The 25279-nt window shown below is 36.9% G+C and overlaps 1 protein-coding gene across 3 annotated transcripts in view; it reads right to left on the bottom strand.

The window, feature by feature from the left end:
• Window positions 1-25279, bottom strand: part of UBTD2 (ubiquitin domain containing 2) — a 63738-nt gene that overhangs the window by 28616 nt on the left and 9843 nt on the right. Inside the window, exon 1 of one of the 3 annotated variants that reach the window (XM_045075604.1) lies at window positions 16798-16912. The exons of the other annotated variants lie outside the window; for them this stretch is intronic. The gene's annotated coding sequence lies outside the window, so the exon portion shown is untranslated. Of the gene's footprint in view, window positions 1-16797; window positions 16913-25279 lie in introns of those variants that run through there. 3 annotated transcript variants of the gene reach the window in all.

The following is a 25279-nucleotide window of genomic DNA, read 5'->3' as shown; positions in this document are numbered from 1 at the left end:
ATTTGACTTTTGGAAAGTTGTAAATGTTTTACATATTCAAAACAAAACCAAACAAAAAATCCAAACTCTAACACTAAACACAGAAATAAATGAATGTAAGTATATATCAAATGTTAACATAACCATATAAAGAAAATAATTATTTCAAGTCAGTTTTTTTTTTTAAAGATTTTATTTATTTATTTGAAAGACAGAGACCACAAATAGGCAGAGAGGCAGGCAAAGAGAGAGAGAGAGAGGGAAGCAGGCTTCCTGCGGAGCAGGGAGCCCAATGTGGGGCTCGATCCCAGGACCCTGAGATCATGACCCGAGCCGAAGGCAGCAGACCAAACCGCTGAGCCACCCAGGCGCCCCTCAAGTCAGTTTTGAACATGATATTCTGATTATTCAACTTTAGTGGGATAAATTTTAAGCAACAAAAAAATCAACTACAAAAGACATCTTTAACTTCACTCAGCAGGTTTAAGTGCTAAGAATTCATGCATAATACTAATTACTATAATTCTACAACACTGGATATTTACTGTAGAATAAAGTAAATAAAGAACTATATTAATATCAATAGGAACTGAATTTTTTTTTAATTTATTTGACAGAAAGAGAGAGCACAAGGAGGCAGAATGGTAGGCAGAGGGAGAGGGAGAAGCAGGCTCCCTGCAGAACAAAGAGCCCGATGTGGGGCTCGATCCCAGGACACTGGGATCATGACCTGAGCCGAAAGCAGATGCTTGACCGGCTGAGCCACCCAGGCACCTCAGGAACTGAAATTTAAGAAGATTTTATTTATTTGAGAGAGAGAGCACAAGTGGCAGAGGGGCTGGGGGTGGGGGGACAGAAGGAAAAGAGAAGTAGGGTCCCCTCTAAGCAGGGAGCCTGATGTGGGCTCCATCTCAGGACCCTGAGATCATGACCTGAGCTGAAAAGCAGATGCTTAACCAACTGAGCCACCCAGGCACCCCAGGAACTGAAATTTTTAATAAAAATAAAAACATAAAAATTAGGCTAATTTTGAATTGTACATATCAATATAAACTCATAATTTAAAAAGTGCTTTATAGCTCTGTTGACTAAAACGGCTTAGAAATAATAGTAGTAATAAACCTCACTCCCAGATTTTAGTTCTAAATACCACACCCATCAAAAAGGTCCTAGGGCATTTGGAGAAATGGCTAGTGCTATGATTAGGCCTGGAAAAATTAAAAGCAAGCCTGGGACATGTAGTTGGCTGAGAGAACAAGAAAGTGCTCGAATGACAAATGAGATCACCTCAAAGGCACAAAGAAGACAAGTCTGAAGGAGACAACACCTGCATCAATTTTGGAGCATAAAAAATAATGACTAGAATTGACTTTAATATACTGAATAAGTAAAATTCATGAATCTTTACTACTACTAAAAGGGAAAGATGAGAGAAGAAAGGCTCTTTCTTACTGAAGAATGCCAGTAATAAAGGAAGAATGACATGTTTAAAGGAATCATTCTTTACAACCCCAAAATTGATTAGGGTAAGGATCATCAATAGATATATTAAAACATCCTGGGTAACAGAACAAACAAGCCATTAGAGGATCACAGAGGAAAAATTACACTGTAGATATCTGACACTCATTACTTGAACCAAATAGCTGGACTTAACCTCTTAATGCACTGTAGTATGAAGTATAAAAAACAAAGATGTAATATTCATACCCAAAATGTTTAATTAAATCTAATTAAGCTTTAAATCTGAACTTCTTACTTATAGGAAATAAAAAAGATAAAGGAAAAACCTCAAGGTTGTGAAACTGAGCCCTGAGTGGGGGTGCTCTACACTCGGCACAGAGTCTGACTGAGAATCTCTCTACCTCTACCACTGCCCCTCTCCTGCTCATGCACACACACACACTCTTTCTTAAATAAATAAATAAATAAATAAATAAATAAATAAATAAAATCTTTAAAAGAGAGAGAAAAATGTAAATGTAGCAAAATGTTAACTACTAAATCTACAAGGGTACACAAGTGTTTATTTTACTACTTTTTTCATCTTTGAATATTTTCACAATAATTTTCTTAGGAAGAAAACTCAAACACTGAGAAGCAATTAAGATCTGAACACATTAGGGGTGCTTGGGTGGCTCAGTGGGTTGAGCCTCTGCCTTCGGCTCGGGTCATGATCTCAGGACCCTGAGATGGAGCCCCGCATCGGGCTTTCTGCTCTGCGGGGAGCCTGCTTCCCCTTCTCTCTCTCTGCCTGCCTCTCTGCCTACTTGTGATCTCTGTCTGTCAAATAAATAAATAAATAAAATCTTAAAAAAAAAACCACAATAGGACTTCAACGTATATGAAGAAAATCTGAACTAAAGGCGAAATAAGACCATCCCACAATTATACTTGGCTATCTCAACATTCTTCAATCAGTAACTAATAGAATAAGAAGACAAAAAAAATCAATAATACAGAAGACAGCAAAAAACATTATTAATCAACTTGACATTAATGACATTGCTAGGACATTCCACCCAACAAGGAAAATATGTATATTCATATCAAGGGCACATATATCATTCACTCCAAGATAGGCACTACAAAACCTAAGAGAAGGGGGCGCCTGGGTAGGGGGGTCATGATCTCAGGGTCCTGGGATAGAGCCCTATATCAGGCTCTCTGCTCAGCAGGGAGCCTGCTTCTCCCTCTCTCTGCCTGCCTATCTCTGCCTACTTGTGATCTCTGTCAAATAAATAAACAAAATCTTAAAAAAACCTAAGAAAACAGAAATGACATAAAATGTGCTTTACAATCATAAATGGAATTAAATTAGAAACTGATTACATAAAAGTTATTTGGAAAAATCCTAAAATAATTAGAGATTAAATAATACAAAACATCCAAATAAGTCATGGGTAAAAGAGAAGTCAGAAAATACTTTGAGGGGCACATGGCTCAGTCAGTTAAATGTCTGCCTTCGGGTAAGGTCACGATCCCAGGGTCCTCGGATCAATTCCGCATTGGGCTCCTTGCTTAGCAGGGAGTCTGCTTTTCCCTCTGCCTACGGTTTCCCCTGCTTGTATTCTCTGTCAAATAAATCAATAAAATCTTGAAGAAAAAGAAAACTTTTGAGTGGGGCACCTGGGTGGCTCAGTTGTTAGGCGTCTGCCTTCAGCCTGGGTCATGATCCCAGGGTCCGCAGATGGAGCCCCACATCTGGCTCCCTGCTTGGCGTGATGCCAGCTTCTCCCTCTCCCACTCCCCCTGCTTGTGTTCCCCTCTCTTGATGTTTCTCTGTATGTCAAGTAAATAAATACAATCTAAAACAACAACAACAACAAAACTTTGAATGGAATGAAAATGAAAATATATCAAAATTTTAAGATGCTTCCAAAAAGCACTGCTTAGACAAAAATTTATAGCATTAAAATGCTACTATTAGAAAGTCTCAAATCAACCATGTAAGCTTCTACTTTAAAATGCTAAAAGAACAAATTAAACTCAAAGTTTAATAAAGAAAGTAATAAAAAGCAGAAACCAAAGAAATTGAAAACAGAAAAAAGAGAAAAATTATAACAGCAAAAGCCTTAAAAAAAAAGTCAATGAACTGATAAACTTCTAGCCAGACTGACCAAGGAAAAAAAAAAAAAGACAAAAATGCTCAACATCAGGCACCTGGGTGGCTCAGGCAGGATCTCAGAGTCCTCGGATGGAATCCCTACATTGGGCTTCATGCTCAGTGGGGAGTTTGCTTCCCTCTGTCCCTTTGCCCCTCCTCCAACTTGTGCTCTAGCTGTCTCTCAAAAATCTTTAAAAAAAAAAAAGATTATCAACATCAGGAATGACCAAGGGAACATCACTAAAGATCCAGCAGATTTTCAAGGGATAATAAAGTAACATTCACTGAGGAGAAAAGGGTTAATTAACTTGACTACTTCTGTAGAAGACATTAAGTTTGTCTTTACAAACTTCCCAAAAAAGAAAACTCCAAGCCCAGATGGGATTATTGAATTCTATCAATATAAAGAAGAAATGATGTAATTACTCTTCCTTTCAGAAAACAAAAGAGAACGGAATACTCCCCAATTCAATCTATGGGGTCCACAACAGCACCGGTAACAAAATAAGACAAATTAAAAAAAAAAAACTACAAACAAGTATGCCTACAAGTATGCCTCATAAACATAGATGCAAAGATGAAATAAAGATCTTATCAGGCATATAAAGACTGAAAGAATTTATCACCTGCATACCTGCATCACAGGAAACGTTATACAGTCCTTTAGGCAGAAATAAAACGGTAACAGATGGAAATAAGAATCTATACAAAGGAATGGGGATCACCAAAAATGGTTACCTACCTGAATAAATATAAAAGATATTTTAAATTATTATTCAACTCGCCTTACCAAATAATTGAGTGCTATCACCAAGAAAAGCAGAGTAAGGATTTCTGAAAAGCTCTACAAATACAATGAGAATATTGTCAAAATAAACTTCAGAACTCTGGCAATTAACCAAAGACCTCTTACAACCTAGGGAGCATGTAGTCTTTCTTATTTAAGAAAAAGTGCTATTTGGGGGCACCAGGGTGGCTCAGTGGGTTAAGTCTCTGCCTTCTGCTCAGGTCATGATCTCAGGGTCCTGGGGTCAAGCCCTGCATCGGGCTCTCTGCTCGGCTGGGAGCCTGCTTCCCCCACCCCCACCCCCGCCAATCTCTACCTGCCTCTGCCTACTTGTGATCTCTGTCAAATAAATAAAATCTTAAAAAAAAAAAAAAACAAACGAAAAGAAAAGAAAAGAAAAAAGTGCTATTCTGACAAAAACCATGAATTTTGTGGTATTTTAACATGCCTTTGACTAATCCCCCTTTTCCCACCTCCAAGGTAACCTTGAAAACCAACAAACAGCAATCATAGTAAAAGCCACCAGCATCACAGGCACAAGACGGGGCAGGGTCAGAACAGGGTTGGAGCTCTTTAAGAGCCCCATTTGCAAAACAAAAAAACAAACAAAAAAAAAAAACAAAAAAAACACAAGACAAACAAACAAAAAACCCCAAATTGAAAAAGCTTTCATTTTTTAGCCTATGTGTATGTTCTCTAGGAAATACTACTCATAGAGTCTGTCTTTATTTTACCTAACTTACAGTTCTCCCAAAATAAACAGCCTTTTCCTGGGGGCATTTGTCAAAAACAACAAGCAGAAATTTTTTAACACTGCACCTGCAAGAGGTAGTGAAACATTTGGGTCAAGCAAGAAAAACTGTTCAAAGCTGGGGAATGCGATGTCCAGAAAAACTCTACACACTTCTAGGAATCTAAAAGGCTGCACAGGCATAGGACTGTGCATATCTAGAGCTGTGTACATGTTCAGGAAAGACCAAGAATGTGCTAAGGTCTCACTTCTGACACTAAGACTCTGTAACAGCAGGAAGTAAGAGCTAAGGCACAGCAGTAAACCAGATGAACTTTAAAGATGAGTCCCAATATGAACAAAGAGCCATGTAGCAAAGAATGAGAGAGTTACTGGTTCTGCACTTTTAAGGAAATATATCCAATCATTAGCTCACCACTAAGCTAACTAGCAGAGACTTCAGGGGCCACACTTAATAAAGAACACAAACTTTACAGAATTAGTTCAGTAAAGTCAGTTAGAAAAAAAACAAAAAAACAAAACAGCAACAACAATAACAAACCCTGAAGGAGGAGACTGATTTGAAGGGTTATAAATGTTTAGGTTTTAACCAAAAAGTAAGTCATGCAAGGAAAGTATGGCCCACACACAAGGAGGAAGGAAAGCAGATAATAGAATCTCACTGAGAAAGTCCAGACTTCGGACTTACTAGAGTTTAAGTCGCTATCTTAAATATATTCAACGCACTAAAGAAAACCATGTGTAAAGAACTAAAAGAATGAGAACTAAGTCTTGGTTTTTTTTTAAAGTAGGCTACATACTTAATGTGAGGCTCAAACTCATGACCCTAAGATCAAGAGTCATATGCTCTACTGACTGAGCCATTTAGGCACCCCTGAGAACTCTTAATAAAGGGAGAGAAAGTTGGGGCACCTGGGTGGCTAGTGGGTTAAAGCCTCTGCCTTCGGCTCAGGTCATGATCCCAGGTTCCTGGGATCAAGCCCCGCGTTGGGCTCTCTGCTCAGCGGGGAGCCTGCTTCCCTTCCTCTCTCTGTCTCTCTGACTACTAGTGATCTCTGTCTGTCAAATAAATAAATAAAATCTTAAAAAAAAAAGAAAAAAAGAGATAGAAAGTATTATTTTTAAAATATGAATATAGTTGAGACACAATGTTACACTAGTTTCAGGTGTACAATAGTGATTCAATATCTCTATTTGTTATGCTATGCTCACCACAAGTGTAGCTACCATCTGTCATCACAGAATGCTATTACAATATCACTGACTATATTCCACAATATCAACTGAATATATTCCCTTTGCTATGCCTTTTATTCTTGTGACTTATTCATTCCATAACTGGAAGCCTGTATCTCCCACTTCCATTTACTCATTTCGCTTCCTCTACCCACCAAGAGATAGAAATTATTTTTAAAATCATGGAGTTGAAAAGTGCAATAACAAATGAAAAATTCACTAGAGTGACTCAATATCAGATTTGAGCAGGAAGGAGGAAGAGTCAGTGAACATGAAGATAGGTTCATTGAGATGATCTAGTCTGAGAAACATTAAAAAAAAGGAAGGAAAATAAACAAAGCCTCAAGAGTTCTTGACAATGGCAACCAATTAAGATTACCAATATACATACACATAACATGAGTCCTAGAAGGTAGAGAAAAAGTTAGAAAGAGTATTGGGAAAAAAAGTGGCACAAAACTTCTTATATCTGATGAAAAACATCAATCTACATAGCAAGTAGATCAACAAACTCAGAAATCCCTATCTAGATATATCATAATTAACCTGACAACAACCAAATATAAAGAGATCTTGAAAGAAAAGGAAGGAACTCATTACATACAAGACATTCTCAAAAAAGTTCAACAGCTGATTTCTTAGCAGCAGCCATGAAGGACTGAAGGAAGTCAGATGGCAAATTCAAAATAACGAAGAGTGTGTCAACTAAGAATTCTATACCCAGCAAATGGTACATTTTGAAAATTATGGAGAAAGTAAAACATTCCTAGATAAACAAAAACTGAGAGGATCTGCTGCTAGCAGACTAGCTCTGCAAAAAAATACCAAGAAGTTCTTCAGGCTGAAATAAAGTGATACTTGACAGTACTTAAATATACATGAAGAAATATATATTTTTGACTTGAAATTATTTCTATTTGATTTTTTCTTTTAATTAGGGCCCACAGCCAGCATGAAGCCCAATGGAGGTCTTGAACTCTCGAGCTTGAGATCAAGACTTCAGCTAAGATCAAGAGTTGGATATTTAACCAACTGAGTCACCCAGGTGCCCCTCCTATCTGATTTAAAAGACAATTGTATAAAGCAATAATTATAAATTTGTGCTGATAAACATACAATATATTAAGTGTATAAAGATGTAATTTATATATCAATAACAGCACAAAGAGGGAAGGGAAGGGGTTACATTAAAGTTTTTATATGCTACTGAAATTAGATTGCTTTCAATTAGAACTAGATTGTTAAAAATTAAGATGTTACTTATAATCTCCAGAGCAACCAACCATAAGAAAATGATTCGAAAATATATAGTGAAAGAAATGACAAGGGAATTAAAATGATATGCTAGCAAATATCTATTTAACATAAAATAAAGCATTACTAGAAGAAAAAAGAAATAAGACATGTAGCAAAAAAAAAAAAAAAGCGCAAAATGGCAAGTGTAAGTCCTATCTTACTAATAATAACATGAAATATAAATATTAGGCATTCTAATTAAATGCTGAAATTTACAGGGGTGCCTGGTTGGCTCAGTTAACAGAGGATGCAACTCTTGATCTTGGGGTTGTAGGTTCACCCCACATTGGGTACACAGATTACTTAAAATTTCTTTTTTCAATCTTAAAAAAAGATGTTGAAAATTACAGAATGGACAAAAAAAGTATCATCCAACCATATGCTGTCCATAACTTTAGATTGAAAAACACACAAGTTGAAAGCAAAAAAATCAAAAAAGATATATCATGCAAACAGTCACCAAAAGAGAGCTGGAGTGGCTTTAACACAAACTTTTTTACTAAAGACAAAGAAGGACATTTTATAATAAAGAGGTCAATCCATCAGGAAGATATAACAATTATAAACATATATGCACTTAACAATAGAGTCCCAGAATATATGAAGAAAATACAGAAGTGAAGGGATCAAGTTTTACAATAGCTAGAAAGCAGAATACTCCATTTTCAATAATGGATAGGATATAGACAGAACATCAATAAAGAAACAGAAGACCTGAACAATACCATAAATGAACTAAACCTTATAGACAGAAGTATAGAACATTCTACCCAACAATAGTGAAATAGTAAAATACATGGTTTTCTTTTCTTTTTTTTTTTTTTTAATTTATTTGTCAGAAGAGAGAGCACGCGTGAACACAGGCAGACAGAATGGCAGGCAGAGGCAGAGGGAGAAGCAGACTCCCTGCCGAGCAAGGAGCCCGATGTGGGACTCGATCCCAGGACGCTGGGATCATGACCTGAGCCGATGCCAGCTGCTTAACCAACTGAGTCACCCAGGCGTCCCAATACATGGTTTTCTTAAGTGCACATGGAAATTTGCTAGAATAGACTACTAAGTTAGGCCACAAAACAAGTCTCAATAAACTTAAGACTGAAATCATACAACATATTCTCTGACCAAAATGGAATGAAGATAGAACCCAGTAAGAAGGAAAACTGGAAAAGTCATAAATATATGGAAATTAAACAATACATTCATACCAAATGGATCAAATAAAAAAACCACAAGGAAATGTGAAAAAATAAATGAAAACAAAAACACAAAATACAAAAACTCATGGGATACAGAAAAGCAATGCTCAGAGGGAAAGATCTCAATCAATAACCTAACTATACACTTTAAGGAATTAAAAAAAGAAGAGCAAAGTAAACCCAAAGCTAGCAGAAGGTAGATAATGTAAAGATAAGAGCAGAGATAAACAAAACAGAGAACAGAGAAACAAAAGAGATTCAATAAAGCCAAAAGTTAGTCCTTTGAAAAGATCAACAAAATAAAACGTTTTAGCTCAACTAAGAACAAGAGAGAAGACACAAATAACTAAAATCACAAACAAAAGTACAGTTATTATTACTACCTTACAGAAGTAAAAAGGATTACAATACTGGAATACTATAAACAATTAGTTGTACAACAACAAATTAAACAACCTAGGTGAAACAGACAAGTTCCCAGAAACAGATTATCAAAATTGACTTAAGGAGAAAGATGGGCACCTGGCTGACTCAGGCAGTGGATCATACAACTCTTGATCTTGGGTGTAGAGATTGCTGGGAAAAAGAAAAAAAATCGAAAAACAAGAAAAAGAAAAGGAGGAGGAAGTGGAGGAAGAAAAACAACAACAACATCAACAGTAAGAGACCTATAACAAAAGATGGAATCGGTAATAGAAAACCTCCCAATAGAGAAAAGCCCAAGACCAGAAGCCTTTGCTGGTGAATTCTACTAAACATTTAAAGAATTAACACCAATCCTTTTCAAATGCTTTCAAAAAGTAGAAGAGTAGAGAACACTTCCTAACTCATTCTATGAGGCCAGTGTTACCCTAACCAAAGCCAAAGATAACTGCAAAACAAAACAAAACAAAACCCCAAAACAAAAAACAAAAAAACACCCCCCCAAAACAACAGACTAATATGCCTTAAGAAGATAAATGCAGAAACTCTCAACATAATATTAGCAAACTGAATCCAACAGCATATTTAAAAGATGCTAAATACCACACGATCAAGTAGAATTGTCCCAGTAATGCAACTCGTTCAAAATAAGAAAATCCACGTAACTGGGGCACCTGGGTGGCTCAGTCATTAAGCGTCTGCCTTGGGCTCACGTCATGCTAGCATGGTCTTGGGATCGAGTCCTGCATGAACCCAGCATCAACTCTGCATAAACCCTGCATCAGGCTCCCTGCTCAGCAGGAAGCCTGCTTCTCCCTCTCCCACTCCCCCTGCTTCCCTGCTTGTGTTCCCTCTCTCGCTGTCTCTCTGTCATATAAATAAATAAATAAAATCTTTATTTTTAAAAAAAGGAAGATCAATATAATTAATATGCCACATTAAAGAATGAAGAAAAAAACATGCAATCATCTCTATGAATAAAAAAGAGTTACCTGATAAAACGCATTATTCTTTCACGATAAAAACACTCAAAAAGCTAAGAACAGAAGGGCGCTTCCACAAAATGGTAAAGGATCTTAATAAAAAAACCCACAGCTAAAATCATACTCAATAAATACTGAAAGCTTTCTCCCTAATGACAAGGTAAGAACTAAGAAACTTACTATTGCTTAAAGAGAGCAGAAAGGGAGATCCTATAGCAGTAACGTTCAATAACTAAAATATACATTCTAGGGGTGCCTGGATGGCTTGGTGGGTTAAGCCACTGCCTTTGACTCAGGTCATGATCCCAGGGTCCGGGGATCTAGCCCCACATCAGTCTCCCTGCTTCTCCCTCTGCCCCTGCTTATGCGCTCTCTCTCACTCTCTCTCAAGTATATTTCTAAAAATATATAAACTTATTAATAATTATAAAAGTGACATTTAAAAAAATCACCATTTGACAACCACTATAATTATTTGAGGCAACAATTATTAATGGATATGAGAGGTATCTATTGGATAAGAAACAAAATATTTACATAAACTCAATCTTCCTATTAGATACTTATTATTTCCATAGGAAAAATGTTATTAACTTTGCAGTGAAGAAACTTAGCTGGAACCATAACTGATCAAAATTAACTTCACCGGGCGCCTGGGTGGCTCAGTGGGTTAAGCTGCTGCCTTCGGCTCAGGTCATGATCTCAGGGTCTTGGGATCGAGTCCCACATCGGGCTCTCTGCTCAGCAGGGAGCCTGCTTCCTTCTCTCACTCTCTCTCTGCCTGCCTCTTTGCCTACTTGTGATCTCTGTCTGTCAAATAAATAAAATCTTTAAAAAAAAAATTAACTTCACCAATAATGGGAAAACAAACATTTTTCTGTTGAATATACAGATTCAACTGTGTATGTGACTCCTGACATCATGCACTGGGAAGGACACAATCTCTGTGGTATTCTTGCCCCAACTACATAATCATGAGGAAGCCAAGCTTGATGAAACATCAGAAAAATTTAAATTAATGAACACCACAAAATAACTGGCCTGTATCTGTATGTTTCAAAATAACAAAATCATGAAAGATTGAAAAGTCTCCAGAAGAGCTCCAGATTAAAGTAGACTAAAGTAGACAACTAAACAAAATGCATGATCCTGGGAGATTTTCTTTGAATATCAGTGAAGATAATGATGAAATTGCCTGAAGTCCACAGAGCAAATATTAGCATTATATCAATATTAAGGTCCTGATTTTGATAATTGTGTGGTGGTTATATAAGAGAATGTATTTGCTTTTAGGAACTATACACTCACTGAAGTATTTTGGGGTAAAAAGATTTCCTGTCTGCAACTTATCAAATGGTTGAAGAAAATGTAAGTATTTAAACTTATGTACATATATATAAAGAAAGATTATAAAGCAGATGTGATAAAATGTAACATTTGGGAAAATCTGAATGAAGGGCATACAGAACTTCCTTCTACCATTTTTTGCAACTTTCTTTAAGTCTGACATATTTTAAAATAAAGTAAAACAAACAAAAAAGACCTGTGACCTTTTGACAATTCCTTAGGTATAGATTTGGATTTGGGAGAGCAACCATGTTATTAACCAAGATCTCACTAAGGCTGCAAAGACCAGGGCCCTATAATGGTGCAGGCTGTGTCTGGATGGAATTAGATTTTTTAAGACTTTCCCTGACCACCTCAAAATTCTTCAGGAATTTGCAAGAATATTCCTGTAAGGATTTAGAAGTACCTGCCGGCAATGACCCCATCACTCTGATTGTAGCATCACAGGTATAGAAAGAAGCAGTCTGCCACAAAATATTGCTTTTTTTCAGAAATAGTAGGTCAATAGAGAATGCTACTATGGCCCAGTCACTGTGAAGAGTGCTATCTATATACTGTCCTACTGAACACTCTCAACGCCAGTATAATCTCTGTCTTAAAATGAGGAAGAAAACTTAAAAGCCAAAATATCTAAGTGGGGAGGAGGATATGGCAATAATAAAATAAGTTTAATTGGGGGACGCCTGGGTGGCTCAGTTGGTTAAGCAGCTGCCTTTGGCCCAGGTCATGATCCCAGCGTCCTGGGATCTAGTCCCACATCCGGCTCCTTGCTTGGCAGGGAGCCTGCTTCTGCCTCTGCCTCTACCTGCCACTCTGTCTGCCTGTGCTCACTCTCGCTCCTCTCTCTCTCTCTCTCTGACAAATAAATAAATAAATAAAATTTAAAAAAAATAATAATAAGTTTAATTGGATTGTTACAAAGATTTAATGGAGTAATATTTCTCACAGACACAATTAGAACATTGCCAAGCATATATAAAAAAACAATACCTAAATGTCTGTTAAATTAATACAAATAAAAATCTCCCAAAGATCATAATGCTAGATGTTACAGCTGCGATCAAACTGAGACGGATTCCAAGGTTCATACTCTTAGCCACTAGGCCTTTACTGTCTCATTGCTTTAAGAGTTACTGGATTGTTCAACTTTCACCTACCCTTCCAAAGTAAATCAACATGATAACCAATCTGTCAGGTCACAACGATCTATGATGAAGGTGTGAACCAGTGCTTAGGATGGCACAGCAAGTTGGCATGGGTCTCAACTGCCCAAACTGCACGCTATTTCCCAGACAGCATACACCAGTTACCAAAAACATGTTGATGCCTGTCCCGAGCTGCTGCCAAGAAAAGTACAAAGTGTTTCCTAAGCCACCAGTGATCCGTAAGACTCTATTCAAGGGGGTCTCCATTTTCAAACTGAAAAGTTTCCTTTGCTTGAGAAATTGGCCAAAATGTGGGTAAATGCACTTTACTTGAATTACACTCATTTGCCAAGTCCTTTTCTTTTAATGGGCTTCTAAGTGCAGTCAAAGCCCTCTTACTTTTAACAACAGGTCAGAGTCAAAGAGTATGTTCAACAGACTCATAGAACATAATGGTATTTTGGCTTGTACAAGATTTTGCAACAAAATCTGTAAAGCAGAACTAGGACTCAATCATCAAAATCTCTCTCTCCACCAAGTTATCAGAAAGTGATATTTGATGCAAACAATCAACAGAAACTACTAGAAACTGTACCACCTTGGGGTTAGAGTAACGGGAAAAGACAGATCTTGAATGTCACTTAATTCTTTAAAATTGCATCTATGGCTATTAACATTACAAAACACAAAGCTTTACTTTTAGCTTATTTAAGTGCACTGTTCTGAAGGAAGTAATGTCATAAGGAATACATACTCTCACAAACTGCACACATAAATGCCTTGGGAAACTTGCTCAATTATAGCAAGGTTTTTCCTTTGCTCTAGTTTACATTGCATTTCTTCAGATTAAGTCCCAAGAAGTACATCTCTCACTTCATTGTGGTGACTCTACTAATTCTTACCTTTCAAAACAGAGAGCCAGATTAATTTTAGAAAAAATACTGATAATCTCTCCCGAAATGAAAAGCTAACAATGACATTTCCATTATATCCTAGAACATGAGTAAAGTCAAACTCTCGAAGCCTAACTGCTCTAAAAGCATAGCTACAATGACTAAAAATGCACATTTCTCTTAATGTATGATTTTTGCTTTTTTTATACATACAGTATACAACATGAGTATGAAAGAATGCACACCAAAATGTCTGTTAGGTGGAAGGATAAATGTGATTTACTTTTTCTTAAATATGCTCCTTAACTTTTAAAAAATTTTTTACAGGGCAACTGGTTGGCTCAGTGGGTTAGGCATCTGCCTTTGGCTTGGGTCATGATCCCAGGGTCCTGGGATGGAGCCCTGTGTTAGGCTCCTTGCTCAGAGGGAAGTCTGCTTCTCCCTTTCCCTCTACTGCTCCCCCTGCTTATGCTCTCTCTACCTCTCTCTGTCAAATGAATGAATAAAATCTAAAAAAAAAATTTTTTAACTTAAAAAAATAAAAATTTTTTTTACAAAAGCGTTATTTATAAGTTTTTTAAATGACCATAAATATATACAGTTAGAAAAGATTAGTCCTAAATAAGTTCTCACATAAGAGACCATATATAAGAATACACAAAAAATAATAATACATACATAATATATATTTTGTGTATGTCTATTTTTATATATATCATATATATATAATGGACATGTCACATATAGGAATAAAAAGCTTCAATTACTCTCCTTTCTTAACTAGAAAGCAATCTTACAAATGTTCAAGTCTGAACTTCTGACCGGTTTAGCAATGCTGTAAGTAGCTTTTAGACAGTATCAGGAATAAATGCAAAGACATCATTAGTCAACACTTTCCTACTCATTAAAATTGTATAGCATTTCCCCCAAGACATCAGTACAAAAATAACTTGCCAATGTGTTTGATACTACCTATTATTAAAGCAGAATTACTTCTCAATGGAAACTGAATTTTATTCTACATCCTAATTTTCTTTAATCTCCCTCAATGTCTCATCAGAAAATTTCTTTTTCCTCCCTCTTTAATAAATGGTAGAACTTCTCACACTTTTAGTATTTAGGCTTTTAGTATTCATGCTTATTCCAAACTGAAAAAAATTATCTTTATCACTGAAATGCACCTTAAAATAAGGAAATTTATTCTTAAAATGAGGATATTTATTATTCCCATCTTAAAATGCTTAAGACAACCATTACAGAAAAAAAAGTTAAATGTTTTTTAGTCATTTCTTTGCCCTATGCGGTTACATTGTAATTTCAAGTCAGAATCTTCAGTATTGGTATACAGAAAACAATAATGCAAATACAAGAACCTATTTCCTACCCCATGACAGGTCCAATACAAAAAGACAGTCTCTTTGCTTCCAAGGGTAGCTTCAGTAACAGATAAGCAACTCTCCCCATTCTCTTGTTACAGCTGAAGTATCTCATTCAATGTTCATTCCAGAAGTACTGGGTATCATTTTATTGTTTCTCAAGTTAGCTTTCATTATGTCCTATTTATATGTGGTGGCACACACATCTCAATTTTTCAGTTCAAAATTATGAGATGTTAAAGGACATATAAACTACTTGAGTCATTTAGTAAGAGACAGGCATCCAAAACATCATGCAACCATCACAAACCTAGAGCATCAAAATCCAAATTCATAGAAGGATGTGTTCAATAGGCCCTATGTGTTAATTTTTGGCAATATGACAATGAATAAAGGCCCAAATGCCTTTTAATCACCAAGCTAAAATTATTATTCCCAGGGTAACTAAAGTTCAAGGCAGAAATATATTGGTGACTGCCAAAGAGCATAAGCTACCACAATGAAACTATATTAGGGGACCAGCATAGGTCTGCCCTCCCAGTTCTGAGCAAGACACATTCAGGAGCGAGATGGTCTCTGTTCCCTTATCAACTATAAAACCAGAAGGTGGTTCCAAATGTTCATATGCTGACATTTTAAATACAAATATTCGTTCACTTCTGGGTTCCAATCCCCATCCTTTAAGTGCTAGATATAATAATCAGAAAGAACTTTCATGTAATCTCCTTCAACTCACCCCCTGGGGCGATCACCACTTTATGATCTGAGACAGATTTTCTAATACTCTATATTAAGGGTGATTTCAGAGCATAGGCCTAGAAAAACTTTATTAAGCTTTCTTCAGATTAGACAAATCTTTCTTTTCTTGTACTTCAAGGACCTTAAGGAAACTTGTTTCCCCACAAGGTTCAACTGCTAAATTCAAGTCAAGTTTGCATAAACTGAATTTTAAGCTGAAAACATTCAGTCTCTATTAGGAGGTACAGGTGAAAGTGAAAAAGAGGGGCACAAAAGATGAATGAGATAAACACTTTTTTCCACTTAATCAAATTTTAGATAATTAAGATCTTTTTTTTTTTTTAAAGATTTATTTATTTATTTATTTGACAGAGAGAGATCACAAGTAGGCAGAGAGGCAGGCAGAGAGAGAGGAAGGGAAGCAGGCTCCCTGCTGAGCAGAGAGCCCGATGTGGGACTCGATCCCAGGACCCTGAGATCATGACCTGAGCTGAAGGCAGCGGCTTAACCCACTGAGCCACCCAGGCGCCCCTAGATAATTAAGATCTTAATTCAGAATTTCTACCTTGCAAAAAACAATATAATTTCTTTTTTTTTTAAAGATTTTATTTATTTATTTGACAGATAGAGATCATAAGTAGGCAGAGAGGCAGGTAGAGAGAGAGGAGTGGGGGAAGCAGGCTCCCTGCTGAACAGAGAGCCCGATGCGGGGCTCGATCCCAGGACCCTGAGATCATGACCTGAGCCGAAGGCAGAGGCTTTAACCCACTGAGCCACCCAGGCACCCCAACAATATAATTTCTTGACTAAGATTGAAGACAATTACCCACCTCATTTTTTACTGCTACCATCTTCATTTTGGCCACAAAAGTGAACACAAGGGTCCTTAAGAAACACATTCCATTAACTTTAACTCAACTATGTTTCTTGCCACAAAGGAAAAACACACATACTTCTGGTGCAAGAAAAGAAAAGTCAACCCAAACTCCTTATCATCAGTGGACATGATACTGAATTAAAAAACAGAAGACGGAGCTTACAGTTTGGGATACTCCTTTTACTCCTTATTCAGATCAAAACTTCTCTGTGCCTGAGGTTCCTCCTTTGTGAAACAGCGATATTAACATCATCTTTCCTTAAAGTCAAAAGGTTCTTGTAAGAATCAAGAAAATATGAAGATTTTTTTTAAATAAAAAATTATAACAAAGATTATATATTACAGTCAAGGCTCTTCTCACGTATTTGTTAATTATATTTGTGAGCCTTAAACACCGAAAAGCCATTATTTTAATGACTTTAAGGTTTCTTCAACAAGTATTTCTTATGTAAATCTGTTACTTACATGCCACTCACTAGGCCCTGTTGAGATATTACATACAAGTTTAAGTATGTTACACAGGTATACTCAGTTTGTTGTGTAAATAACATAGCCAGGAAGGGAGATTTTGATAAATAAAAATAGGATGAAAAGTATGAAACATAATTGCATTACTAAATATCTTTTTTTTTTTTAAAGATTTTATTTATTTATCAGAGGGAGAGGGAGAGAGCGAGCACAGGCAGAGAGAATGGCAGACAGAGGCAGAGGGAGAAGCAGGCTCCCTGCTGAGCAAGGAGCCCGATGTGGGACTCGATCCCAGGACGCTGGGATCATGACCTGAGCGGAAGGCAGCTGCTTAACCAACTGAGCCACCCAGGCGTCCCTGCATTACTAAATATCTTATAACACAAGGCATGTCTTTAAAGTTATACGTTATAAGATTGTATTTGCACAATTAAATGGATTTTCCCCCAAACATAAGCTCCTTATACTTTTTATATAGAAAAGTGTGGTTTAGACCCCCAAAGTACACTTAATCTTTAAATACTTCAAAGATCAGTTTCATCCTACTTGTCCCTAGATTTTGCCCTCCTCCAACATCCCCCAAAATGTCTGCTGAAAATAACTCACAAAACAAACAAAAACCCCTAAATTCAGAGAACTCATAAAGGGTGCCTTCATTACTCCCCACTAATATAATTTTAGAGGCTGTATGTGAAAACTGAATTTCTGCTGCATTCAATGTAAGTACAGATTCAGCTAAAGGGCAGCCCAACAATTCTACTGGGCTGAGTGGGCAATAAATATAATTAACTCTTTTCATATGCAAAGCAATTTGAATCATGACTAGGTTTACTAAGGATGACAGAAGAAAATAACACACAAATAAACACAAAATAAGCAGGGAGACCTTAATAAGCAAATTAGATTACTGCCTCCTTTCATCAAATGGGCAAAAAAGAATCTATCCCAGAGTTAATTATTGTGAGGAATCCCTAAAGATAATGGGTTTTAGTACAACTAAGGAATGAGTAAAATAATTTCATTCAAAAAGCAAATTAAATAATTAAAACCAAGTGGTAAACTTTTCACTTTCCAAGTGATAAAATAGTCACAACTATGTATTCATTGTTTCACTTACTTAGCCCATCAGGAACTATTTAATGCATACATATATGCATCATGAATTATACTACATTCTAAGGATACAATAAGGAAAAAAATCAGACATGACCCCCCTGACTTCCCAGAGCTTACAATGTGGTGAGGTAAGACAGGAAATAAACAAGGAAATAAATAATTTCTAAAAGCAGTTTCTCAACAAAGGGAGGGGGCCATACTATTTTTAAGAACTATAATAAAAAAGCACTTCACAGCAAATATTTACATTCCAAATAAATAGGTCAAAACCCCTGAAAAGGAAAGAAGCCACGTTCTGCTGACTAGGTGCAAAGCTCTTCCAATGACATTCCTTCTATGTTTCATCTCCATCTAGTCCAGGAATGTTAGACTACAAATATGACAGACACCAGACCTCACCTACTAGCATCTCATCTGATTCTGGTTCTTCCTTCATTATCCACAGTCATATCTTTCAAACACAAGTTCTCATTTGTCAACCCCTTTTCTCTTAAGCACTACCTCCCTGACCTTTCGAAGTTTAAACATAACACAAGCGTGCCCTAACAGTAGGCAAAGAGTTGAAATATTTCGAACTGTAGGCAAAGAGTTGAAATATTTCATGCCCAAGAGAGGAAGGAAAAAAGTGAAGCTGTGTCAGAGGAGTAGGCCTAACAGTGCTAAGGTGCATTTCCAGCTTCAAATGGGCTGAGAGGTAAAGTCCACATCTTAAATAATGAAACAGCTTCACTTACAAAGTATATTATGAAGCCAAAAGTTGCTCTGGAAGAGAAAGATCACCAGAACACTTGTCCCTAGCGAAGACAAATCAAACTTCCAAATCTATATAATCAGACTGCAATTAGTAATACAGAAACAACAGTCATCACCTTATTGATTCCTTTCACTATTTTTTCCCACTGTGGGGCTGGAACTCATGATTCCAAGAGTCACATGCTCTACTGACTTAGCCAGCCAGGTACCCCTCCCTTCACTATTTTTAATGTTTTACCTTTCCTTTGTTTGTTTTTCAAGCTTTCTTAGTGTTAAAATTAATTTGGGTAGCATTTTACTTCTCTAAATTGTGTAAACTTAATTAATATTGTATTATTTTTTCAGTAATTGTTTGAAACTTCAAATATCTAGTACAATGCCCTCAACAGTATACCTATTCTCAGAGTAGAGAAAAACTGATTGAAATTATGTGCTAAAAATTTTTTCTAGGACCTAGTCACCTAATTTTTTTTTTTAAGATTTTTATTTATTTATTTGAGAAAGAGAGAGAGCATGAGCTGGGGGGAAGGAGTAGAGCAGAGGGAGAGGGAGAAGCAGACTCACTGCTGAGTGAGGAACCTGATGTGGGACTCGATCCCAAGACCCTGAGATCATGACCTGAGCTGAAGGCAGATGCCCAACTGACTGAGCCACTCAGGTGTCCCTAATCACCCCATTTTAAAAACTGGTTTCAAAGAACTCAAGGAAACAAAACAACTGATGCTTTAGAGTTCTACAAACAGAATTCAAATTATATGTAAAATATATAAATATGTATATATTTTAAGAATTTTTTTTACTTATGGGATAGCCTGGTGGTCGGTTAAGCATCTGCCTTCAGCCTGGGTCATGATCTCGGGGTCCTTGGATCCAGCCCCACATCAAGCTCCCAGCTCAGTGAGAAGCCTGCTTCTCACTCTCCCTCTGCTCCTCCCCACTCCGCTTGGTGCTCTTTCTTACTCTCTTTGAAATAAATAAATAAATCTTTTTTAAGGAAGTTTTTTTCAGAGAGAAAGAGAGAGAGAGCACTGAGCAGAGGGAGTGGCAGAGGGAGGAGAAAGAGACTCCCCAGTGAGCAGGGAGCCTGACATGGGGCTCACAGGAAGCTCAGTCCCAAGACTCTAAGATCATGAAACCAAGAGTCAGATGCTTTAACCACCTGAGCCACCCAGATGCCCCATTTGTTATTTTTAAGAATAATAATAAGCACCCACCCATCAAATGTTAAAATTTCAAACATACAGGCCATCATGAAACATGTTCGTCATGAAACTGACCATGGAGACAGTGGAATGAAGTTTCTCTTACCATCCCTATGCACATATGAAACTTAGGGAACTTCTTGAAATGTGTCACTGACTGGGAAAACCAGAGCTCTACACAGTGCCTTTTATTACTACAGGGACATACATGTCCACTCACGTAACACTGAATCAGTGAACACACTAATAGAGCACCTTGCATATCTGGCTCCACTAATTGTCACAATAAGCTCAGGTGCACCTGCTTAGTATATTCTCTCATTACAAAAAGTAACTCAAAAATGCTCAGCAAAAATATAACTTAAGTCGGGGTGCCTGGGTGGCTCATTCGTTAAGCATCTACCTTATGCTCAAGTCACAATCCCAGGGTCCTGGGATCAAGTCCCACATTGGGCTCCCTACTCGGCGGGAAGCCTGCTTTTCCCTCTCCCACTTCCCCTGCTTCTGTTCCCTCTCTTGTTGTGTCTTTGTCAAATAAATAAATCAAATATTTAAAAATGATTTTTTTTAAAACATATAACATAATTTTTGAGTATAGTTGATAGTGATTTGAACTTCAAAAAAATCTTACAGACTTTATAAGACTCTAAATAATTTACTTTTATTTTTTAGTGACTGTACAATCAAAAGAAAATGAAATACTGAGGCTGACACCTTTGTGTTCGATGTAAGGTATATCTAAAAAAGCATTCAACTGTTAAAAACGTTTGACTACACTGATCTCATCCAACATGCTCATTTTATAGTTGAGAAAAAGATCTAAGAAATGAGGAAATCAAGTGACTTACTTATGGTCATAGATGTAGAGAGACAGAGGTGGAATTAGAATTTTCATTACACTACACGGTCCTATTTAACAAAGTTCTTGTTCTAGAATTAAGTAAGGCTTTTATTAGGAGAATTTTACTTTCTCCTAAACACCTTACAAACTTATAGATGTATTTCACACAACTGTTAATTGAGGCTAAGGTATTATGAAGCCTCAAGTATTATGAAGTCTGTACCATGTCCAATGTAGCTTACATTCTGAGAAGGTAAGTAACGTTGAAAAATTACAATGAAAGAAGATTTTTGTAAAAATGGGAGAAAGTGATACAAAGGGAACAAACCTGCAGTTATAGGAAGAATAAGCTCTGAAGACCTAATAATGTACAACATGGTGACTATAGTAACAGGGATTGTAGCCTTGAATGTTGCTGAGAGTAGATCTTAAGCTTTCTTACCCCACTCCCCACAAAGTTAACTATGTAAGGTAATGAATGTGTCCGTTATCTATCTTGATTTTGATAACAGTTCCATAATGTATATGTATATCAAATCATGACACTGTTAAGTTTAAATATATACAATTATAGAGAACCCAAATATGGACCCTCAAATATATGGTCAACTAATCTTTGACAAAGCAGGAAAGAATATCCAACGGAAAAAAGATAGTCTCTTCAACAAATGGTGTTGGGAAAATTGGACGGTCACATGCAGAAGAATGAAACTGGACCATTTCCTTACACCATACTCAAATCGATGAAATATCTAAATGTGAGAGGAATCCCATCAAAATCCTAGAGAACAGGCAGCAACCTCTTTGACCTCAGCAACAACTTCTGGCCAAACATGTCTCCAAAGGCAAGGGAAACAAAGGCAATAATGAACTATTGGGACTTCAAGATACAGAGCTTTGCACAACAAAGAAAACAATCAACAAAACCAAAGACAACCTACAGAATTGGAGAAGATATTTATAAATGTCCTAACAGGTAAAGGGCTAATGTCCACAAAATTTATAAAGAACTTACAAACTTAAAACTTCTAAAAGAACAAGTAATCCAAGAAATGGTGAGAAGAAATGAAGGGACATTTCTCCAGACATACAAACGGCCAACAGACACATGAAAAAATGCTCAACATCACTCGGCATCAGGGAAATACAAATCACAACCACAATGATATACCACCTCACACCAGTCAGAATGGCTAAAATTAACAAGTTAGAAAACAACAGATGTTGGCAAGGATGCAGAGAAAGGGGAACCCTCTTACACCGCTGATGGGAATGCAAGCTGGTACAGCCACTCTGGAATGAGGTTCCTCAAAAAGCTAAAAATAGAGCTACCCTATGACCCAGCAATTGCACTAGTAGGTATTTAACCCAAAGATATAAATGTAGCGATCTGAATGGGCACCTACATCCCATTGTTTATAGCAGCAATACCTACAATAGCCAAACTATGGAAAGATGCCCACTGACAGATGAATGGATAAAGTGATATATATACAATAGAACTTTACTCAGCCATCAAAAAAAATGAAATCTTGCCATTTGCAACAAAGAGGATGAAACTGGAGGGTATTAGGCTAAGTGAAATAAGTCAATCAGAGAAAGACAATTATCATGATTTCACTCTTACGGAATTTAAGAAACAAAACAGTAGCATAGAGGAAGGGAGGGAAAGATAAAGTAAGAAGAAATCAGAGAGGGAGACAAACCATAAGAGGTTCTTTTTTTAAAGATTTTATTTATTCATTTGAGAGACAGAGAGCACGAACAAGGGGGGAGAGGCAGAGGGAGAAGCAGACTCCCTGCTGAGCCAGGAGCCCGATGTGGGGCTTGACCGTAGGATCTGGAAATCACAACCTGAGCCAAAGACAGAGGCTTAATCATCTGAGCCACTCAAGCGCCTCAAGAGACCCTTAATCATAGGGAACAAACTGAGGGTTGCTGGAGGGAGGGGGGGTGGGGGGTAATGGGGTGATGGGCATTAAGAAGGGCATGTGATGTAATGAGCACTGGGTGTAGGCACCCCTCTACAATACTCTTCAAAAAAAAAAAATCAGTGTTACAGGGAAGAAAAGAGGAGGAGCTGTTCAAGATGTAAAAAGATTAGAGACAAAAACAAATGCAATGTCTAAATGCTGAATATGTCCTAATTTGGAAAAAAAAATAAAAAGCTATAAAAGAGAACCAACTGTGTGGCTCAGTTGGTTAAGCAACTGCCTTTGGCTCAGGTCATAAGTGGGGAGCTACTTCTCCCTTTCCTTCCATCTGCTTGTGCTCCCTCTCTCTCAAATAAATACCAAATACAATTTTAAAAAATAGCTATAAATACAAGACATTCTGAGGATAATTGGTAGATTCTGATTAAGGACTAGATCTTAGTAGTGATAATGGTATTTGTATATTGAAGTGTCAGGATGTCTGTACTCTCATTTAAGCAAATATTTATACACACACAACTGATGGGTATTCAAACATTTGTTGTGTTAAGAGTCTTTCAATTTTTCAATATGCCTGAAAATTGTCATTAAAAATCTTTAAAAGAAGAATTAGATATAATCTTGACAATGATTTAATCCATTTTCTTCTTTTAACCACGTAAGAAACTGAGCCCAAAGTACCACAGCTAATGCAGGCCTTTTCTCAAGACATTAAAACTGATGCAGGTCTGTACAATCTTAGCACAAACTCTTTCCGTGTGGCAGAAAACTAAGACACAAGAGACAAAAACTGATCTGAGACAAACACACACATACAATAAAAAAGTTGTATGTGTGGTTTTTTTTTTTTTTAAGATTTTATTTATTTACTTGACAGAGAGAGATCACAAGCAGGCAGAGAGGCAGGCAGAGAGAGAGAGAGAGAGGAGGAAGCAGGCTCCCTGCTGAGCAGAGTGCCCGATGCGGGCGGGACTCGATCCCAGGACCCTGAGATCACGACCCGAGCCGAAGGCAGCGGCTTAACCCACTGAGCCACCCAGGCGCCGGAGTATGTGTGGTTTTTAAAAAAGTAATCTTTACACCCAACATGGGGCTCGAACTCATGATCCCAAGATCAAGTGCTGGATGTTCTTGCGACCCAGCCAGCCAGGTGCCCCTCGTGCATGTAAAAAAAAGTTAAACACATTTCTTACACTTAATATGTGACAATATGATTAAAAACTGCAAAAGAATAAAAATCTGTTAAAGATTGTAACAACTTAGTACATCACAATTTTATATAAAATAACCTCAGAATGCAGCGTTAAATGGGAAAGTTTGTTAGATGCACCAAAACAAAAACAAAAAACCACTTAAATAGTATCACCTATACTGTCTCCCAACTTGGTCTATTAATTATGGCAATTCTGCCTTCAAAAATCTGATAACATAACTTAAATAACTTCACATTTCACCTACCCCATCCACAAACTTCTTGCCAGTCCCCCCAGATGCCATGTTTTCTCATATTTCTATACAAGTAATTTCCTCTGCATACAAGATGACCTTCTGCTTTTCTTCCAGCTTCTTCTCTTTTAAGACCAACTACTTATACCACCTCTTCAGTGAAGTTTTCTGACTCTGCTCCCCACTACTCCCTGAATTTCCATATTATTTTTTCGTTGTAAAACTTTTCCTAATTAAACATGTGATTCCTCCATTAGACTATAATCCACTTGATATCATAGAGCAGGTCTTATTTGTATCTGTTTATAGTTAGCTTCAAGTGCTGGCAATTAGAAATAATGGAGGCTGGCTATTTTTAAAAGTTTCAGGAAGCATCTCACCTAAAAAACAGTGTTTGCCCTGAGTTAAAAGTGATAGTTTATCATAAAGCATAACTGAGTGATCTGAGTCTAGATCTGCCCCTTTGATATGAAGTCACATAGTCCAAAGCACGGAAACTATCTGAACTGACCCAAATAGGTCTGCTTTTGCTTATACCTAGGAGCCAATTCCAGGAAATGCAAAAAATTATTTAAAGGGTTTCCTGTGAGGACTTGATCAGAAAAGTCCAAAAATCATTAACTCATTATTTAGTCAAGTCTTTGACAAATGTGTATCAAGACCTCCTCACACTCAAGTAAAATTCACTTAAAATGATTCTGACACATTAAGATTTTTTTTCTTTAGACGTCTAACTTCAACAGAAATTCCACTTCTGAAACACAGTTATAATGGAACTGCCTAAAAGTTTTATTGAAAACATGCAAAAAATGTCATTATAACGCCCAATGTATACTCGGCAATATTTAACAGCTCAGCTGAATATATGGAATATATTCAAAAACA

This window comes from Mustela putorius, unplaced genomic scaffold (genome assembly GCF_011764305.1).
Source record: "Mustela putorius furo isolate JIRA1106 unplaced genomic scaffold, ASM1176430v1.1 tig00000145_pilon_pilon_pilon, whole genome shotgun sequence".
Taxonomy (NCBI): domain Eukaryota; kingdom Metazoa; phylum Chordata; class Mammalia; order Carnivora; family Mustelidae; genus Mustela; species Mustela putorius.
This window is presented reverse-complemented; position numbering and strand designations above follow the sequence as displayed.